Source organism: Syzygium oleosum, unplaced genomic scaffold (genome assembly GCF_021117445.2).
Source record: "Syzygium oleosum isolate NSW1041296 unplaced genomic scaffold, Sole_v2.1 Sole_v2.11, whole genome shotgun sequence".
Lineage (NCBI taxonomy): Eukaryota > Viridiplantae > Streptophyta > Magnoliopsida > Myrtales > Myrtaceae > Syzygium > Syzygium oleosum.
In genome coordinates this window covers 607,137-614,307 of record NW_026607495.1, presented here as the reverse complement: position 1 = coordinate 614,307, position 7,171 = coordinate 607,137, and the positions used below count along the sequence as shown (strand labels likewise).

Below are 7,171 nucleotides of genomic sequence, written 5' to 3'. Positions count from 1 at the left end.
AATCTACGCGCTATGTTGGAGAGTGTGGAACTGTGTTGGAGGTGACTGCCGAGGGGATCGACGCGGTGAAGGTGGTCGACAAAATAAGAAGGGAGGCTAACCTGCCGGATGCCAAGTTGCTCGACGTTGAGTAGCACCTGTTGCTCGTGGGGTTTACATGTGTTTTCTTCTAGGATTTGTTCATGGGAGTCACCAAGTCTCCGTTGATAGTTACTTGCACTCTTTTTTATTTCGTATATTTTTGTCTAGGGGTTTGGGGTCAGTAACGTTGGTACCTTGTGTGTTGCTTTCTATCATTGTCTTGCACCAATATCTAAAGGAGAATAATAACTATGTGAAAACTGCTTTCTATAGAAAGGGCAAAAAAACATAGAGAAATTAAAAAAAAATTGGATCATTTCTCGATTTGTGCATGTCATCATTGAGCCATGTTAATCTTCTCTGAATCATTCCAATTTTATCGGATATCTCCGAAGAGACACTTGTTGGCTGATGATAGCTGCATATGAAGGGTTCAGTGTTATGGGCTTCAATCACAATTGTTCCCCTCGCCTTACACATTCTGCGAATGCCAAGACGCAGCCACGATGATTAGAAGGACGAACCTTCGTCTTCGAGGATTCTTTCTCTATTTTTTATGCGGGATCTTCAATGAGCACTACATTCAAATCCAACACAAGCTCTGTATGTTTCGCGGAAAATGTGATATTTATGGAAAAAGTTTTTCAAGAAGTTATTTTTCATGAAAAATGACAATATTTTCCTGTGTTTGGCTAAAACTTGAAAATGAACTAGAAAATATTCACCAAAGGAAGGGAGTCGCTGCTACGAGGCCTCTGTGGTCTGTCTCCATCTTGTGGGGCGAGCTACACGGATGCGTTCCTTATTTTAACATACAGGTGTCCACACATCTCGCACCCCCAATTTCCCCATGTACTTTTGTCTTCCCCAGAGAGAGGAGATACCCTCTAGAGGTTTTACATCCCAGTAATCCTAATGTCCAGATGAGGATCGAGATGAAGCCTTTTAAGGACATTCTTAGGTCCAACATTAGAAAAAAGAACATAAGTAAAATATTAAAATATAGTATCCTAATCTCTCTTTTCCTTGGAAAATATAGCTATAGATGGACACTTCTTGATTTTTTTATAGGAAAAATCCAACTTTGTACATGAGAAAATTACTTAAGAAATGACGGTACGCAGACATTGTGGCTTTAAAACGAAAACACGGTTTTCTTATAATTTCTTTCAAATAACCGAAACAAAACAAAAAAATAAAAATAAAATCTACTTACTTTTAGGAGTCATAAATTCCTTAAACAATTGAAACCCCTTATGGCATTAGAGGATGTAAAGTTGTGCAAAAATAGATGAGGGACTCTTTCCTTTACTTAGTTGGCATATTCTGTATTAGCTTCCCTAGTTATCTTACTTTAGCAAAAAACAGATGAGCAACTTGCTAAAATTTCGTAGCTAGAAGTAATGGTCGATTGCGACGATATCCCTAACACCATACCAGACACGAAACCGAAGTACCCGGAATCACGCCATTCAATCAAACGACTCAATCGGTCAAGCAGATTAAAATGCTGATTTATTTGAATGATCAGCTGGTTGGCTATTAACTATTGGTTGATTGCACTAGGAGTAAACAATTTTGGGTCTCCAATATATCAAGCAGGATGAGGTCATTCTTTAAGCATACGTTGAATCAATGAACATGTTTCTCCATGGACAGGTCTTAATCTAGCGAATTCCTTATTGTCAAATCTTGATCTGTACTCGTTAATGTCCGAACGACTGAGTCGTGCGACTCGTTCGTTGGGTCAGTGTGGATTGTCTTGTAATTAATCTGCTTTCACATGTCGTCTCCTCCTATTTTCTCCAAATGCATGGCATGGTGGCTCTTTAAAAGCTGTTGAACACAACGTAATCTCTTTCTACAGAGGTCAACCCTTGACCCAACGTAGTCTTTAAAAACGTTTTTATAACGAAAACTTAGTAAATGAGCAACTGGATATTTGAGATTACCTATTTATTCACGAATTGTGTTAGATTATTATATTGTTTTCAATTAAAAAAATTGAACATATAACTGGGTCTAACTAGATAAGCAGGTTTAGTAGCCATGGAAGGAGGGGCAGGCAAGAACCGAGTAGGGCTTGCCTTGCTGCACAATCCAACACACACACACAGACACACACACACACACACACACACACACACATATATATATATATATATATAACTCTGCCACGTTTATGATAGTTTTCTATGCTTAGATGTAAGACCAATTCGAAGTAACTTTTAGACATGATAATTTGTATATTTATATCGAAAGATGAGTTTCAATAGCTCAAACAAAGTAATTTTTTTTTTGGAAATGCAATGTCAATTAATTCTCTTGGGGTTTTTCATCTTTTTATAAAGATTAAACTATATGCAATGCATGAGATGCAATATTAATCTAAGTTATGTCTATGTGAATTCTAATTTAAACTAATGACATATAACATGAATTTAAATGCGATCTATATATGACTTAATTCTAATGATGGGCAAAATAATCACGAACTATTCTAACATGATATACAATATTAAGATGCATTCCATGTTTGAGTCGGCAAGTATATGATTTAGCTTGGATTTGTTTTAGTTGCCTAATCCTTCTTGGTTTCAAATTCCAAGCAAGTGAAGTGAACCAGAATAAAAAGCACACCGGTTGTCCGGAGTCGTATGTTGGTTATTCCGCTCGGTTATTAAGCTTTAAAGCAATCAATAGGAGTGTTAGGGTTTTCTCTTAATGAGTTTTTTGAGTGAATTCTGTGAGATATTGTGAGATAACACTTTTGCGTTCATTTCGGGTGTAATCTAAGATAGGAAAACATTTAAGTGATTGAGCATTGCAACTCTATAATTCTCTAGACTCATAATGGATTTATCTGTGGCCAACTCTCCCCGTAGAGTAGATACCAATATTCAGACTGAACCAAGTAAATATCCGGTGCCCTTATTGTTCATTGTTAATTTTCTCTAGTAATTTCTCCTCTCGCATATCGAATTACGAAATTCATTTAGATGAATGAGCGAAATCTTCAATTTGACGTTCTCTATACAGCATGGTCATGTGGCCTTTTGATTTGGTCCGATTGAGAGCGCAACGACTCGGTGGACTTCCGTTATTTAGCTGATTAATTTAAAGTTGACTTATAAGAAGTCTTCCTTAGTGAGATCTTCGCGTGCTCCAGCAAGAAGCCCATTGGCCAATGGTATTCGCTAGAGCATTTCATTGAAAAAGATGAGTTTGATGGCAATAGTCATAAAAAAATTGCATGTATACAAGTTCGATCAAATATTGACCCAACCGCATATTATGCTTATTTTCTATATGCAGTAGTATAGTATTCCTGTTACGTGAAATTGTAGTATGATTAAAGCAACAAAGACCTAATTTTAAACTTTTAAAAGAGGACTATGACCTTCGTTAACGCGTTCACTTTACTAAGATCGTTTACATAGTTTAAAATTTTTTTATCTTTAGACGAAAATGCCATTGACCAGTCGGAACATTGGGCTGGCCGGTGAGGTTAGACCCTTATGTCCGACTGACATGACCACTTCAGACCCTTATTTGAAATAAGGTCTACTTTGAGACCTCTTTTGGGAAAAATAAGAGCATTTCGGATTCTTATTTGGAATCTTCCCTTGTCATGAACAAACATTTCCATGAAAATCACTATGTGAATTTTCCTTTATCATACTAAAGTCTTGGTGGCTCATAATCATTGCTTATCTCTATGTTAACTAGGCATGACTATTATCATTAACGACCAAAGATAGAGCGCCACATGGACTATTGTACATGAGCCCAAGTAAAATCTTTGTACAGGAAGCATCACTCTTTTTTGTCTAGGGATACTTCTGCGATCCTATGAATTTGAAGCCTAGTAAACTCGAAGTTTCGTCGTCCTTTGAGTCCAATTTCCTTTGAACTTTCTCATTGAATTTTTGTTTCTCGAAAAACCGCCATGCAATAAAAATCAAATAGATAAATGAAATTGCTTAAGTACCAAGGCAAAAGTCCTAATATAGAAAAAATTAGTAATCTTAATGTAGGAAACATCATGTGAAAGTAAAATAGAGTATAATTATCTGACCAAGAAAAAAAGAGTGTAACTATATATTATGTAGGACTACCTACTCCAAATAACGCGTGTCGTGGGAACTATGGTAGCCGTGCTGGTCAACCGAGTGTATATGACGCAGTTTCGATTGGATTTCATGTGCCCTAGTTACCAAACCTTTACCAATAATAATATCAACAACAGCAACGACGAAATAAGAAATGATAATAAAGATAATAGTGAAATAAAAAATGAAGTGTCAATTCGAATGATATGCAAATTGAAATGTCGTGCCAAACATTAAGATATTCATGACATGACAAGATCGAGATTTGAACGAAGCATGAAAATGGAACTTGGGTGTGACATGACATGTCAAATTCGGAATAAAAAAATTTGCACGAAACATGATATGATATGGCATGACAATTCGGATGCAACATGACACTGCAAAATTCAAAATCAGAAATACGACACGCTAAAGATTACATGGCTTTGGCAATTCAAATGTTACATGATATGGTGAATCCGATAAGAAAAACGTAACACATAAAAATAACATGACATAACAATTTCGATGCAATATGTGTCACGCCCCGAACCCCAACGGGCACGCGACACCCCTTACCTGGTCGATAAGTGCGACGTCCCAGGAATGACGCCGACCTCAAATCGCCATCAGAGATTTACAACCACAGCGGACACTAACAAATATTCCCGGACAATTAAAACTGGGGAATCAATCAGGGAGAATGAATATATTCGTTCTCATTGCCAAACTTACACCATAATATTTACAATATCCATTATTATTACAAGCACACCGAACCAGTAATTATTAACTTCCAAAATACAAAAAGGATCAGCATCCTAGATCAGCATTATCCAAAAATGGGGCCCTCTCAATTTATTGCCTCGCTCCCAGAACTAGTCCCTACGCTCTCTCGGAGGCGTCCACTCTGACTTACTGTCCTCGGCATCACCACATGAATCCTCCTCAGCTGTCTATTCACCTGACGGCTCCGAGTCGGCCTCAATATGATCATGGCTCAGGCGGGGGCTCTGAAATGGTTTGGTTGAAATAACCGTGAGACACTTATCAGTAAATACACCCCTAAACCCCACCTAGGCTATCACGTACCTCCAGGAAATTTCACAAAACACAATCACACAATTACACCACAATCACATAGTAGGCACATCAACACAATCGCAAGCATGCACAATTTTCATGTCATGCACTTGTTCCGTTCTCATCATGTCTCATCCACATTCCTCGCCAGTGACCCGCGTACACGTACACGCCTTAGGTACACTGCGACCACTTATCACTTCCCACACCACTCGCCAGTGTCCCGCGTAAACGTACACGCCTCAGGTACACTGCGACCACTTATCACTTCCCACACCACTCGCCAGTGTCCCGCGTAAACGTACACGCCTCAGGTACACTGCGACCACTTATCACTTCCCACACCACTCGCCAGTGTCCCGCGTAAACGTACACGCCTCAGGTACACCGCGACTCAACACTCAGCCCACACCAAATGCGACAGGCCTACATGATTGGAACCCGAGCTTATAATGCCTCGGTCCAATCCCGGTCTCACCCGAGCTTATCATGCCTCGGACCGAATCTCATACTTGCTTTTTCAAGTCTCAGCCTGTGCCAAATGCAACAGACCTACGTGATCGCTGCCCGAGTTTATGGTACTCGGCCCGATCCCAACCTCGCACTTTCACCCCTTTCATATACTTTCCCACGATCACTTGCCACACCACGATTCCTTTTTACTCATGCACACGCTCTACATGCATTTACTACACGCAACTGGCCCATCACACGTGGCCGTGCACGCATCACTTCACACATAAAACACGCTCACTCAGCAATTCACATGGCCACTGTCAACAATTAATTCAATCTGGCCCACGCGTGCACCAAACATTCATAATTCTATTATATAATTACACAACTAAGCATCCAATTAAATCAACTCCATCCAGAATAATTCCAAACACACCTAAAACACGTAAAATTGCCAATTTTCTCTAACCAGATGGCGTCGGATCAATTCCGATCCTTCACGACACTTTCTCGCCATTAAATGCCGGTTCTAAAAATCCAACTTGTGTCCCGAACAAATCATCACAGTCCCGTGAACAGTAAATCACAGCTTGTGAACAGTAATTCGCAGCTTATAAACACACATATAACCATCACAATCGCGAGTAATTTCAATCACAAGGACCCTCACAATTCAGCCACGACATCACACAACAATCCGACACATATACACCACAAATCAAGCCATAAACACATTATTCCGAACCACAAATTCCAGCATGTATACTTCTCGTAGGCAGCCCTTATTTACTCTCTAAATAACCCCCAAACCATTATAATTCCAGCCATAATTTCACCCAAGGTGAACTCGATAAATTCGTCCATTCGTCCACGAAACAAACCCCAAAATTTGCCGAACACTAGTCCGTTAATACCGAAATCATTATTTTTCTTCCACCAAACGACGTCAAATTGATTTCGGTCCTTCACGGGACTTTTTCACCATAATTTCTTGATTCTAAAAATCCAACTTGCGTCCCGATCGGCCCATCATGGCCCCATGAACAGTAGATCACAGCCACTGTTATTTTCTAATTTTCAATAATTAATGCCCGAATTAAATCCCAAGGCCCGCCATAAAATTTCCACTACCAATTCATACAATTCCGCACCTAACTTTATACAGATTTCGCCCAAAATTGCCCGTCAATATCTGAAGTCCTAAATTGGGTTTAGAGCGCGACTTACCCGCGTTCTAGACTATCGCGGCTAGAACAGAAAGCGGCGGCACTTAATCGGGAACGGCGGCGACGACGTACGGCTCCCAGGTGGCGGCGATTGGCTTGGGTGGCGACGGCGCGGCTTGGGCGGTGGCCGGCAAGGTTCACGGCCAAAGGGGACCAAGAGAGAGAGAAAAAAACGGTGGGATGGGGGTGGCGTGGTGCGGTTCGACGACTGGATGGTGGCGGCTTGCGGGC

At 40.2% G+C, this 7,171-nt stretch overlaps 1 pseudogene; it reads right to left on the bottom strand.

Moving 5' to 3' along the window:
- Window positions 1-383: 383 nt before the first annotated feature.
- On the bottom strand, window positions 384-480 carry LOC115691491 (U6 spliceosomal RNA; annotated as a pseudogene).
- Between the last annotated feature and the right edge of the window lie 6,691 nt (window positions 481-7,171).